This window comes from Callithrix jacchus, chromosome 3 (genome assembly GCF_049354715.1).
Source record: "Callithrix jacchus isolate 240 chromosome 3, calJac240_pri, whole genome shotgun sequence".
NCBI lineage: Eukaryota > Metazoa > Chordata > Mammalia > Primates > Cebidae > Callithrix > Callithrix jacchus.
In genome coordinates this window covers 63,296,578-63,311,068 of record NC_133504.1, presented here as the reverse complement: position 1 = coordinate 63,311,068, position 14,491 = coordinate 63,296,578, and the positions used below count along the sequence as shown (strand labels likewise).

General features: G+C 35.7%; 1 long non-coding RNA gene across 1 annotated transcript; it reads right to left on the bottom strand.

The window, feature by feature from the left end:
* Nucleotides 1-231: 231 nt before the first annotated feature.
* LOC144581929 (uncharacterized) lies at nt 232-13,906 on the bottom strand. The gene is made up of 2 exons (XR_013533379.1): nt 13,785-13,906; nt 232-1,449 (listed from the first exon to the last, which is right to left on the bottom strand). It is a non-coding gene; the product is annotated as an uncharacterized LOC144581929 (long non-coding RNA).
* Nucleotides 13,907-14,491: the final 585 nt, after the last annotated feature.

Here is a 14,491-nt window from a genome sequence, read left to right as displayed (position 1 = left end):
ATAGGTTGAATAATTTCTAAGTGAGCAGATACTACAAGTGAATTTAGTGAAAAACTGAAATATATACAAACCAAAATAAGGGAAAGATTAGGGAACTATGAATAGGAAGCTTGGAAACACTAGCATATATGTTAAGTTAATCAAATCAGTTTTTAAAACTCATATTAATTTGGAAATTAAAAAGAATTCTAAGTAAGTCACACATCAAAAGTATAAAAATTTGAAACATTCTTTACAGCTGAACAATTATAAAACATTACATATTTACTTGGGATGACAGAAACCAAAGTAGTAATTAGAAAATTTTAACCTTAAAAAGAGGTGGAGTCAATAGTTCAACCCAAAACTTAAGATGTTGTAAAAATTCCCTAAAATTTTTCAAAAGGAAACTAGTAAATATGAGAATAGAAACTAAATCGAATATAGAAGTATTCTGGAGAAACTGCCAAAAGCAATACCTTTTTAAAATAAGCTGATAAAATTCATAAATAGCTGGAAAAATCAATATAAAAATAAGAAAAAGCACAAAAAAACAGTATTTGTTGGGAAAAGAAAAATTTATACAATGAGTAACTTGTCAAAACTTACTAAAAAGAAATTTGGAAAAGAAAAATCGTGCATTATTCTATGATCATTGTAAACAAGAAGTAGTTAAATTTTTTCCAGGTTTAAAAATGAAAGATTGAGGGCCGGGCGCGGTGGCTCACGCCTGTAATCCCAGCACTTTGGGAGGCCGAGGTGGGTGGCTCACGAGGTCAAGAGATTGAGACCATCCTGGTCAACATGGTGAAACCCCGTCGCTACTAAAAATGCAAAAAATTAGCTGGGCATGGTGGTGTGTGCCTGTAATCCCAGCTACTCAGGAGGCTGAGGCAAAAGAATTGCCTGAACCCAGGAGGCAGAGGTTGCGTTGAGCCGAGATTGAGCCATTGCACTCCAGCCTGGGTAACAAGAGCAAAACTCCGTCTCAAAAAAAAAAAAAAGAAAGGAAGAAAATTGAGAGCATTTTTAATAACTTCTCAAGAAATAGATTATTTAATTTTCATGAAAAAATTATCAGAGAATTAAAAATAAAAGTGACAGTTTCCATAATACATACAAGCTAGTAGAAACCTAACTGCAAAACAAGGTAAAGATGTTAATATAAAGAAAGAAAAAATTATAGTCCTGTCTCCCTTATGAACAAGAATGTAAAATCTGTAATAAAAATATCAGCAAACTAAATCCATCAGTGTTATATTCAAATATAATACGTCATGGACAAGAATGGGTATCCTGGGACAATGTAAGCAGCATTTCCGATCAGGAAGTGATTTAGAAAAATCTTGTGTCATGGAAGACTTCACTCCGGCTGCAGGCATTGCAGAATGCTGAGGAAGTTGATGTTGGAGAAAGAAAGAGCTAGTGCTTCCACTTCCAGGGTACAGGCACAGTTCACTTGAGGCAGACCTGCAATGAAGGAAGAACTCAGAGTCCATTTTCCTGTGTTACTGAAGCTAGGAATAGAGCCTTTGGTCACATTCTGGTCAGGCCTTCTCCCTTGTTGGGCTTCACTAGACTCCCAGTGCTATACCTATTCCAAAATATTCTCTTTTCTTTTTAATTGACACATAATAGTTGTACGTATTCATTGGGTACAATGAATTTCCCATGCATCTAATATGTAGTGATCAGTTCAGGGTAATTAGCATATCTATCATCTCAAACATTTATCATTCATTTGTGTCAGGAACATTCAATAACCTTCTAGCTACTTGAATATCTACTAGTGTTAACTACAGTCATCCTAATAGTGGTATAGAACACTACCATTTGTTCCTCCTATCTAGCTTTAATTTTACATTCTTTAGCAAATCTCTCCCTGTCCTTTTCTTCCATTACCCTGTGCAAATAAGACCAAGCCAATAACTTTAGTTAATACACCACAGATTACACTGGAATAACAAGTTTGTGAGACTACAATGTGCACCAGATTAAAACAGTGAGGAAGAGCTATTTATATAGAAAGGTTGGAATGAGGGATTTTCACTAAAGCAAATTAAGTTCCTGTTAACTGCCAAAACAAAACACAACTGAGCATATGAATATTAGTATATTGAAGGCATGTTATACCAATTTCTGGGCAGCATGCTCAAAGTTAGAGCCTCCTCACTGGTGCATATCAGTTAATATTCATGTTTTTGCCACTTCTTGCTAAATTTCAGGCATGTCTTATTTTAGATGGAGTATAGCTTTAGCTTCTAGTATCCTCTGTTGTACTTTTTACTTTTCTGAGAAAGCTTTTCTTTTTTACTATCCATTGATCTTCATTTATTACTGAGAAAAATCACCTTTTCCTCCCTTTGTTCCCCATAAGGCTCTTCTTTTCATCTACCCCTTTACCAAACCCAACCCAGTGAGATTTTTTCCCTCTCCTTATTGTCTACCTAACTCAGAATGTAAAACATTAGCCAATACAAGTTTTAGTCGAACTTACTTCAAAAGCAAGGAAAGGTTTTTTTTAACTTGAAAACCCTCCCAGGAGACAAGTAAAAATAATTGCAAGTCATTCTTTAACACAGAATAAGATCCTGAAGAGGTAACTGTTTAGCATGTCATGTAAACATGGCTTAATGCACATTAATTTCTTACAATATATATATTATAAAACAAGTTACTTATTTGCCAGTATGACTCCTTGAATATGCTATGATAAAATATGCTAAAATATGTAACATCATTTCCAATAATCTGTGGAAATAGTGGTTGGGCTGCCTAAAATTTAATTTCCCAAATTCCAAACAAATGATCTGTTAATTTCAAACAAATAATTTACTTACAAAAAGGGTAACTTTCTGAATATATACCTAAAGTTAAACTGTATAAAACCATTAAAGGTATAAACTTGAATTCAAAATAGTATTAAAATTTCTTTAGAAAATTACTCATCGTTTTTGCCTATATATACCAATATTTATTAAAATATCAGCTCAGCATGGTTCTCTGTGTGTCTATCAAATTTTGGTTAAACCTAACATGACTAGAAGTATAGAGTTTGAATAATATAAATGGCATTTTAAAATAGGTTCTCTTTTTAGAGCAATGTGCATATGTATAAATATACATATTGCTTCAATGAACTGCTTATTCACAGAAAATATAAGGTATGCAGTAATGTTTTACACATAACTTCTAAGAAATAAGATAATGGTTTTCTTAATTTCCTTGAATCTTTCTATATAAGCATAACTTTTAATAAGGTATTTAAAACAGCTTTAAGAAAACACATAAGCATTAGTTTTAAGTACACTTATTTTCTCTGATTTTAATTTCAATACATCAAAAATCATTTTCCATAACAAAATTATGTCATTATCATTTTAGTTATACGTAGTGAAAATACTTATTTAAATTTGCATTCAGAAGAAAATGATAAAACATTTTCATCCAAAACCAGATTTCATAAGATTGTAAGAAAAAGACAGATACAGATAAAAAGCAAACTGCTAAAGGCGCTGCTTCAAACCGACAGAGCAGTGATCTCAATGGCGGCTCTCCATGAATTTTAAAGCAAGTGAACAAGAGAACCAGTGAACCTTTAACTGACATTTTTTAAAGTTCACTAGACTTGGGAGAGATTCTAGAGGATTTGAAAGCAGTAAACATGACTATGTTATTTCAAAAGGGTCAAGATAGAAGCAAAAAATACATATTATGAGAGCAGCAAGTTGAGAAAAGTCTTACTGAAGCTGCATGTTGAAAGAATACAGAAAAGAGAATTCTTTTAATTTAAAATGAGCACCACAAATACACTTGTTAAAGTACTTAAATAATATAAACACATCATAAGAAAATATATATTTAAATTTAAACTCAAGCTGATATTGAAATGAAACTCGAATGGTCATAAGCATTGAAGAAAAAGAACATAAAATGTTGTAGTATTTGAAGTGTTTTGACAGGGTAAAGAGAAAAAGAAAAGGAATGTTCTCAAAATTTAGAAAACATTGCTTTTAGTATATCATCTAAACTAGGGATAACTAAATTGCAATGTACAAATGTGCACTTAAATGATTTCAGTAAAGAAGGATGATGCATCATAGGATCATATAATATCTATTTGAGTCTATTTCCTCTATTAACTTCCCTTCTCTCTCTCTCTCTCTCTCTCTCTCTCTCTCTCTCTCTCTCTCTCTCTCTCTCTCTCTCTCTCACACACACACACACACACACACACACACACACACACACACAAAACTTTGGTTCTTTAAAGTTTTTAATTCTTACTCCTTCATTCCAACAAAGTGGGTTTTGTTATCTCTATTCCAGTTCTAACCTTGACTCAAAATGAACTTCTTAGATCCAGTGACTGTCACTGTCTATCAAACCACGTTCCTTTAATTCAAATTACAGAGATTGCTAGGTTTAGGTTGACTAAGGTGCCCACCCCTGAGTCACTAAGATACCCTGAAAAAATCTGGGTCAGATGATCTCATAGAATAATACCTTAATCAGAGGATGCAGTGGTACACTTCCAATGAAAGGATGGTATAGGCAATCTAAATCATCTAAGTCATCAGTTATGAAGGTCTTGTTTGAGGCTTTGCAGACTTTGTTCAACACAAGATGATGGTAATGAATGATAAGGCTGTACGTCATATACATTGTGTGCTATTGAGAGACCAAGTGTACGTCTATGTTTAAGTGTAAAGTACATGTCTATATCTATGTCTAAGTGTATGTCTATGTCTATATCTATGTCCTATACATAGAAAATAATTGCTACAGTTACTACTGAATCTTATTACTACAGGATTGCTAAGGGTAATTTTTTTAACCTTTAATTTCAGGGGTACATATGCAGGTATGTTATATGTAGGTAAACTGTTTCACAGAGGTTGGTTGTACACATTATTTCATCTCCCAGGTACTAAGCCTAGTACCCAGGAGTTATTATATTTTTTTTCTGTTTCTCTTTCTCATCCCAGCCTCCACCTTGAAGGAGCCCCCAGTGTCTGTTCTCTTTGTATCTATGTGTTCTCATCATTTAACTCCCATTAATAAAAAGTAAAAGCATGGAGCATTTGGTTTTCTGTTCTTGCATTACTTAGTAAGTATTATGGCCTCCAGCTGCACCCATATTATGCAAAGGATATGATAGCATTCTTTTTTTATGGCTGCATAGTATTCCATAGTGTATATGTGCCAGATTTTCTTTAGCCACTTTACCACTGATAGGCATTTAGGTTGATTCCATGTCTTTACTATTGTGAACAGTGTTGCAATGAACAAACACATGAATGTGTCATTGTCATTATGGCAGAATGACTTGTTTTTTGGGGAGTATATAACCAGTAGTGTGATTTTTGGGTTGAAGGATAGTTCTCTTTTTAGTTCTTTGAGAAATTGCTACACTGCTTTCCACATGACTGAATTAATTAACATCCTACCATCAGTGTGTACGTATTTCCTTTTCTTCACATTATAGCCAGCATTTGTTGCTTTTTGAACTTTTTTCATACTTTAAGTTCTGGGGTACATGTGCAGATCCTGCAGGTTTGTTGCATAGGTATACATGTGCCATGGTGGCACTCCATCATCTACATTAGGTATTTCTCCCTCTCCAATCCCCCCATCCCCTGCAATCCCTCCTCTAGCCCCCCAACCCCCAGCAGGCCTTGGTATGTGATGCTCCCCTCCCTGTGTCCATGTGTTTTCATTGTTAAACACCCACTTATGAATGAGAACATGTGGTGTTTGGTTTTCTGTTCTTCTGTCAGTTTACTGAGATTTATAGTTTCCAGCTTTATCTATGTCCCTGCAAAGGACATCAGCTCATCCTTTTTTATGGCTGCATAGTAATCCATGGTGTATATTTGCCACATTTCCTTTATTCAGTCTATCATTGATGGGCATTTGGGTTGGTGTCATCTTGACTATTATGAACAATGCCTTAATAAAGATATGTGTGCATGTGTCTTTATAATAGAATGATTTATAATCCTTTGGGTTATACCCAGTAATGGGATTGCTGGGTCAAATGGTATTTCTATTTCTATATTCTTGAGGAATCACCACACTGTCTTCCACAATGGCTGAATTAATTTACACTCCATTAGCAGTGTAAAAACATTCCTATTTCTTCACATTGTCTCCAGCATCTGTTGTCTCCTGATTTTTCAATGATCCCCATTCTAACTGGTGTGAGATGGTATCTCATGTGGTTTTGATTTGCATTTCTGTAATGACCAGTGATTATGAGCTTTTTTTCATGTGTTTATTGACTGCATAAATATCTTCTTTTGAAGTCTGTTCGCATCCTTCACCCAGTTTTTGATGGTGGTGTTTTTTTCTTGTAAATTTGTTTAAGTTCTTCATAGATTCTGGTTATTAGTCATTGGTCAGATGGGTAGATTGCAAACTTTTTTTTCCCATTTATTTGTTGTTGAGTCATTCTAATAATAGTTTCTTTTGCTGTGCAGAATCTCTTAAGTTTAATTAGATCCAATTTGTCTATTTTGGTTTTTGTTGCCATTGCTTTTGCTGTTTTAGTCATGAATTCCTTACCTATGTCTATGTGATGGTTGTTATTGCCTAGGTTTTCCTCTAGGGTTTTTTATGGTGGTAAGTCTTATGTTTAAATCTTTAATCCATCTGTTGTTAATTTTTGTATAAAGTGTAAGGAAGGGGTCCAGTTTCAGCTTTCTGCATATGGCTAGCCAGCGTGCCCAACACCATTTGTTAGAAAGGGAATCCTTTCCCTATTGCTTGTTTTTGACAGGTTTGTCAAATATCAGATGGTCGCAGATGTGTGGCATTACTTCTGAGGCCACTGTTCTGTTCCATTGGTCTATATCTATGTTTTGGTACCAGTACCTTGCTGTTACGATTATTGTAGCTTTGTAGTATAGTTTGAAGTCAGGTAGCGTGATACTTTCAGCTTTGTTTTTTTGTTGTTGTTGTTGTTTGTGTTTGTTTTTTGCTTAGGATTGTCTTGGCTATGCAGGCCCTATATTGGTTCCATGTGAAGTTTAAGGTGTTTTTTTTTTTTTCCAATTCTGCGAAGAAAGTCAATGGTAGTTTTCTGGGAATAGCATTGAACCTATAAATTACACTTGGCAATATGGCCATTTTCATGATACTGATTCTTCCCAACCATGAGCATGGAATTTGTTTCCATCTGTTTGTGTTCTCTCTTATTTCCTTGAACAGTGGTTTGTAGTTCTCCTTAAAGAGGTACTTCATATCCCATGTTGTATTTCTAGGTATTTTATTACCTTTGTAGCAATTATGAATGGGAGTTCACTCATGATTTGGCTCCCTGTTTGTCTGTTATTGGCGTATAGGAATTCTTGTGATTTTCACACATTGATTTTGTATCCTGAGATTTTGCTGAAGTTGCTTATCATCTTAATGAGATTGTGGGCTGAGACAGTGGGATCTTCTAAATATGCAATCATGTCATCTGCAAATAGAGACAATGTGACTTCCTCTTTTCCTAATTGAATACGCTTTATTTCTTTTTCTTGCCTGATTTCCCTGGCCAGAACTTCTAATACTCTGTTGAATAGGAGTGGTGAGAGAGGGCAACCTTTTCTGGTGCGTTTTCAGAGGGAATGCTTCCAGTTTTTGAACATTCCATATGATATTGGCGGTGGGTTTGTCATAAATAGCTGTTATTATTTTGAGATACTTTCCATTGATACCTAGTTTGAGAGGTTTTAGCATAAACCGCTGTTGAATTTTGTCAAAGGCCTTCTCTACATCTACTGAGGTAATCATATGGTTTTTGTCTTTGGTTCTGTTTATGTGATGGATTACATTTACAGATTTATGTATGTTGAACCAGCCTTACATCCCAGGGATGAAGCCAACACAATCAGGATGGATAAGCTTTTTGATGTGCTGTTGGATTCGTTTTGCCAGTATTTTATTGATGATTTTCACATCAATGTTCATCATGGATAATGGCCTGAAATTTTCTTTTTTAGTTGTGTCTCTGCCAGGTTTTGGTATTAGGATGATATTGGTCTCATAAAATGAGTTGGGGAGGATTCCCTCTTTCTGTATTGTTTGGAATAGTGTCAGAAGGAATGGTACCAGCTCTGCTTTGTACCTTTGGTGGAATTCAGCTATGAACCTGTCTTGTCCTAGATTTTTTTTGGTTGGTAGGCTATTAATTGCTGCCTCAATTTTAGGCCTTGTTATTGGTTTTTAGCGATTCAACTTTTTCCTGGTTTAGTCTTGGGAGGGTGTAAGTGTCCAGGAATTTATTCATTTCTTCTAGATTTACTGGTTTATGTGCATCGAGTGTTCGTAGTAATCTCTGACTGTAGTTTGTATTGTGGAATTGGTGGTGATACCCCTTTATCATTTTTATTGCATCTATTCGATTCTTCTCTTTCATTGGTCTGCATAGCAGTCTATTTTGTAGATTATTTCGATAAATCAGCTCCTGGATTTATTGATTCTTTTTGAAGGTTTTTTTGTGTGTGTCTCTATCTCCTTCAGTTCTTTTTCTGATCTTAGTTATTTCTTGTCTTCTGCTAGCTTTTGAATGTTTGATCTTTCTCCTCTAGTTCTTTCAGTTTTGATGATAGGGTGTTGATTTTTGATCTCTCATTGCTTCTCATGTGAGCATTTAGTGCTATAAATTTCCCTCTAGACATTGCTTTTTATGTGTCCCAGAGATTCCAGTATGTTGTGTCTTTGCTTTCATTGGTTTTGAAGAATCCTTTTTTCTGCCTTCATTTCATTATTCAGGAGTCGGTTGTTTGGTTTCCATGTGGTCATGCAGTTTTGAGTCAGTTTCTTAATCCTGGATTCTAATGTGATTGCACTGTGGTCTGAGAGACTGTTATGATTTCTATTCTTTTGCATTTGCTAAGGTATGATTTACTTCCAATTATATGGTCAATTTTAGAGTAAGTGCAATGTAGTGCTGAGAAGAATATATATTCTGTGGATTTGGGTGGTACATCCTGCAGATGTCTATTAGGTCTGCTTGGTCCAGATCTGAGTTCAAGTTCTGGATATTCTTGTTAATTTTCTGTCTCATTCATCTAATACCGACAGCGGAGTGTTAAGTTCTCCCACGATTATTCAGTGGGAGTCTAAGTCTCTTTATTGGTCATTAAGAACTTGCTTTTTATATGTGGGGGCTCCTGTATTTGTTGCCTACATATTTAGGATAGTTAACTCTTCTTGTTGCATTGATCTCTTTACCATTATGTAATTCCTTTCTTTGTTTCTTTTAATCTTTGTTGGTTTAAAGTCTGTTTTAGCAATGGGTCTTGATTCTTTACCCAGTTTGCAAGTCTGTCTCTTTTGATTGGGCCATTTACATTTAAGGTTAATACTGTTATGTGTGAATCTGATCCTGTCATTTTGATACTAGTTGGTTGTTTTGCCCATTAGTTGAAGCAGTTTCTTCATGGTCTTTACCATTTTGTATGTTTTTCATTGGCTGGATATTAGACCTTTGTCAGAAGCACAGTTTGCAAATATCTTCTACCATTCTGTAGGTTGTATATTCACATTGATCATAGTTTCTTTTGCTGTGCAGAAGCTATTAAGATAATTAGATCTCATTTGTCAATTTTTGCTTTTGTTGTAATTGCTTTTGGAGTCCTTGTCATGAAATCTTTGCCAGTTTCTATGTCCAGAATAGTATTGTATAGGTTGTCTTCCAGAGATTTCATAGTTTTGGGTTTTAAATATAAAAAACCCTTTTGGAGTCCTCATCATGAAATCTTTGTCAGTTCTCATGTCCGGAATACTATTATATTAGTTGTCTTCAGAGTTTTTATAGTTTTAGGTTTTACATGTACATATTTAATCCATCTTGAGTTAATTTTTGTGTCTGATGTAAGAAAGGGGTCTAGTTTCACTCTTCTGCATATGATTAGTGAATTATCCCACCACCATTTATTGAATAGGGACTCTTTTCCCCCTTGCTTGTTTTTTGTCAGCTTTGTCTAAGATCAGTTGGTTGTATGTACAACCTTATTTCTGGGGGTTCTATTCTGTTCCATTGGCCTATGTGCCTGTTTTTGTACCAGTGCCATGCTGTTTGGGTTACTATAGTCTTGTAGTATAAAGTCAGGTATCATGATGCCTCTTTGTTCTTTTTGCTTAGAATTGCTTTGGCTATTCAGGCTCTTTTGTGATTCCATCTGAATTTTAAAATTGTTTTTTCTAGTTCTATGAAGAATGTCATTGGTAGTTTGAAAGCATTGAATCTATAAACTACTTTGGGAAGTATGGTCATTTTAAGATATTGATTAGTTGTATTTGTGAGCAGGGAATATTTTCCCATGTGTGTCATCTGTGAGTTCTTTCAGCAGTGTTTAGTAGTTCTCATTGTAGAGCTCTTTCACTTCCCTGGTTAGCTGTATTACTAGGTATTTTATTATATGGCAATTATGAATGAGATTGTGTCCTGATTTGGCTCTTGGCTTGGCTGTTGTTGATACATATATATTCTAGTGATTTTTTTTAACATTGATTTTCTCTCCTGGGACTTTCTCAAAATTGTTTATCAGTTCAAGTAGCTTGTGGGGAGAGACTATGAGGTTTTCTAGATACAGAATTCTGTTGTCTACAAATAAAGATAGTTTCACTTCCTCTCTTCCTAGTTGGATTCCCTTTATTTCTTTCTCTTTTCTGATTGCTCTGGCCAGGACTTCCAATATTATGTTAACTAAGAGTGGTGAGATTTGGCATCTTTGCCTCTGCCAGTTTTTCAGGGAAAGATTTCCATCTTTTGCCCATTCTGTATGATGTTGGCTGTGGGTTTGTCATAGATGACTCTTATCATTTTGAAGTATCTTCCTTCAATACCTAGTTTACTAAGAGATTTTAACATAAAGGAATGTTGAATAAACTTTTTCTGCATCTGTTGAGATAATCATGTCATTTTTGTCTTTAGTTCTGTTTATGTGATGAATCATATTTATTGATTTGCCTATGATAAAACCAACCTTGCATCCTAGGGAAAAGCCTACTCTATCATGGTGGATTAGTGGTTTCATGTGCTGCTGGATTTGGCTTGCAAATATTTTATTGAAAAGTTTTGTATCAATGTTCATCAAGGATAGTGGCCTGAATTTGTTGTTGTTATCATGTCTCTGCCAGGTTTTAGTATTAGGATGATGCTAGACATATAGAATAAGTTGGGGAGGAGTCCTTTTGCCTCAATCTTTAAAAATAGTTCTAGTATGAATGGTGTCAGTTCTTCTTTGTATATCGGGTACAATTTGGCTGTAAATCTGTCTGGTTCTATGCTTTTTCAGTTGATAGGCTATTTATTTCTGATTCAGTTTTGGAGCCTGTCATTGGTCTGTTCAGGGAATCAACATCTTCCTGGTTCAGTCTTTGGAGGGACTACGTGTCCAGAAATTTATCCATCTCTTCTAGGTCTTCTAGTTTGTGTGCATGGAGGTGTTTGTAGTTGTCTCTGATGATTCTTTGTTTTTCTGTGGGATAAGTGGTAATACCCCTTTGTCATTTATTATTTTATTTTGATCTTCTTTATTAATCCAAGGAGTAGTCTATTATTTATTTTATTAATTTTTTCAAAAATTTAACTCCTGGATTGATCTTTTAAAGGGATTTTCATGTCTCAATTTCCTTCAGTTCAGCTTTGATTTTGGTTATTTCCTCTGCTAACTTTGGGGTTGGTTTGTCTTACTTCTCTGGTTTTAGTTGTGATGTTAGGTTACTCATTTTAGATCTTTCTATCTTTTTGATTTAGGCATTTAGAGCTATACATTTTGCTTTTGACAGTGCCTTAGCTGTGTCCCAGAATTTCTGGTGTTTTGTATGCTTTTTCTCATTAGTTTCAAATAACTTCTTGATTTCTCCCTTAAGTTTATTATCGATCCAGGAGTCAAAAGGAGCAAGTTGTTTAATTTCTATGTAATTGCATTGTTTTGAACAATTTTTAAAACTTTGATTTAAATGTTTATTGCACTGTGGTTAGTGTGTTAGTATGATTTTGGTGTTCTTTTGCATTTGCTGAGGATTGTTTTATGTTTGATTTTATGATTGATTTTAGAGTATGTGCCATGTGGAAATGAGAATGTATATTCTGTTGTTTGGGGGTGTAACGTTCTGTAGAGGCCTATCAGACATATTTGGTCCAATGTCGAGTTCAGGTCCTAAATATCTTTGTTAATTTTCTCTCTTGATACTGTCTAATTCTATCAGTGGAGTGTTGAAGTTTCCCATTATTATTGTGCAAGATTTTAAGTCTCTTTATAGGTCTTTCGAAATTCACTTTATGAATCTGGGTGCTCCCAGGTTGTATGCATATATATTTAGGATAGTTAGGCCTCCTTATTGAATTTAACTCTTTACCATTATCTAATGCCATTCTTTGCCTTTTTATGATGTTTGTTGGTTTAAAGCCTGTTTTGTCTGAAATTAGGATTTCAACCCTTGATGTTTTTTCTTATTTTGATTTGCTTGGTAGATTTCCCCCCAACCTTTTATTTATTTTATTTTGTTTTTCCTCCATCTTTTTATTTTGAGCCCGTAGTGTCATTGCATGTCAATGGCATAGTATTGATATGTGTGGCTTTTATCCTGTCATTGTGTTGTTACTTGGGTACTATGGTAGCTTGTTTGTGTGGTTGCTTTCTACTATCACTGGTCTCAGTACATGCATTTTTGCATATTTCATCTGTCTTTCAAAATTAAAAAAAAAATAGAGACAGTGCCTCTTTCAAAATCTCTTTTAAGGCAGGTCTGGTAGTAACAAACTTCCTCAGTATTTGCTGATCTGAAAAAGGATCTTATTTCTCCTTTGCTGAGGAAGGTTAGTTTGGCTGAATATGAAATTCTTGTATGAATATTATTTTCCTAGCAATGCTGAATATAGGTCCCCAATCTCTTCTGGTTTATAGGGTTTCTGTTGAGAAGAAGGCTGTTAGCCTGTGAGAGTTCCCTTTGTAGATGATCTGTGCTTTCTCTCTACCTGCTTTTTAACATACCTCTTTTCATTTCAACGTTTGAAAATCTGATGATTATTTGTCTTTGGGATGATCCTCTTGTGTAGAATCTTGCAGGGGTTCTCTGTATTTCCTAAATTTGCTGTTGACCATATTTCTTTTTAATCCTTTTGTTCACTCTTTTTAATTCTTTTTGTCTGACTGTTATTTCAGAGAACCCATCTTGAAGTTCCATGTTTCTTTTCTCAGTTTGCTCTATTCTGCTGCTAATAGTTGCAACTGCATGTGAAATTATTGTAGTGTGTCTTTCAGGTCTATCAAATCAATGAAGATCATTTTATACTGGCTGTTTCATCTTTCAGCTTCTGTGTTGTTTTATTGTGATTACTTTTTTCCTTGGATTGGGTTTTGTCTTCTCCTGAATCTCAATGATCTTCATTCCTATCCATATTCTGAATTCTATTTCTGTCATTTCACTAACTCAGCCTGATTAAGAACGCTTGTTGGAGAACTAGAATGATCATTGGAGGACATAAGACACTCTCACTCTGGCCACTTGAGCTGACAGAATTCTTGCATTTGTTCTTTCTAATCTCTGCATGTGGGTGTTCCTCTAATTATTGGCTGTTGCTGAGAAGTGGTTAGGTCAGGGCAGGGTGGTCATGATGGAGTCCAAAATCAGACAGTGCTGCCCACTGAGGACCAGGATCTATACAGAGAACATTCCAACCACTTTTCCATAAGGTAGGTGCTCTGTGCTGGGGGTGCAGACCATTCTCTGGTCCTGTGGACTTATCAGAGCCTGGAGATACAAAGAAAGAGGATTTCAAGACAGCAATAATACCAACTCACCATTTCCACTTGGAGTTCTGTCACAAGGAGTTGCAGAGCTGCTACTGCCCCAATAATCCTGTTGGTGGGTGGCTGGGGACCCAGGCTGGGAGCACCTGCTCAGGGAGAAGATAGGAGATCAGTGATCCATGTAACAAACAATCTGGCCACTTTTCCATGAGACTCCTGCATTATACTTGGGATCCACTCCAGTCCCTAGTCACCTTGGATTTTTCAGGACCAGAAAGTAGCAACAGTGAAGACTGCAAAATAGCAAAAGTGGAGGCCTGTCCCTCCCTCTGGGAGATTCACTTTAGGGAGATTTGGGCCTATTGTCAGCCCAAACACAATGTGGGGTAACTAGGAGGCATGGCTGGAGACCCTTGTCAAGAGGTCCTGCCCAGTGAGTAGGAATGGGATTAAGGACCTGCATAAAAATGTAGTCTGGCTGCTTTTATATAGAGCAACTGTGCTGTGTCAGGGGGTCCACTCTAACCCCCAGTTACCTCGGACACTTCAAAGTCCAAAGGCAACTGTGGCTGAGGCGGTGAAACAACAAAGATGGTGATCTGTGCCTCTCTCTGGAAGCTCTCTCTCAGAAAGGATTGAAAATGCTGCTAGCTGGAAAACACTGGTGGGGGTGGTTGTAGACCCAAGTCCATGAGATTTCACCAAGTAAAGAGAAACAGGATTTGGGATTCACATGAAAAACCTGTCTGGCCACCTCT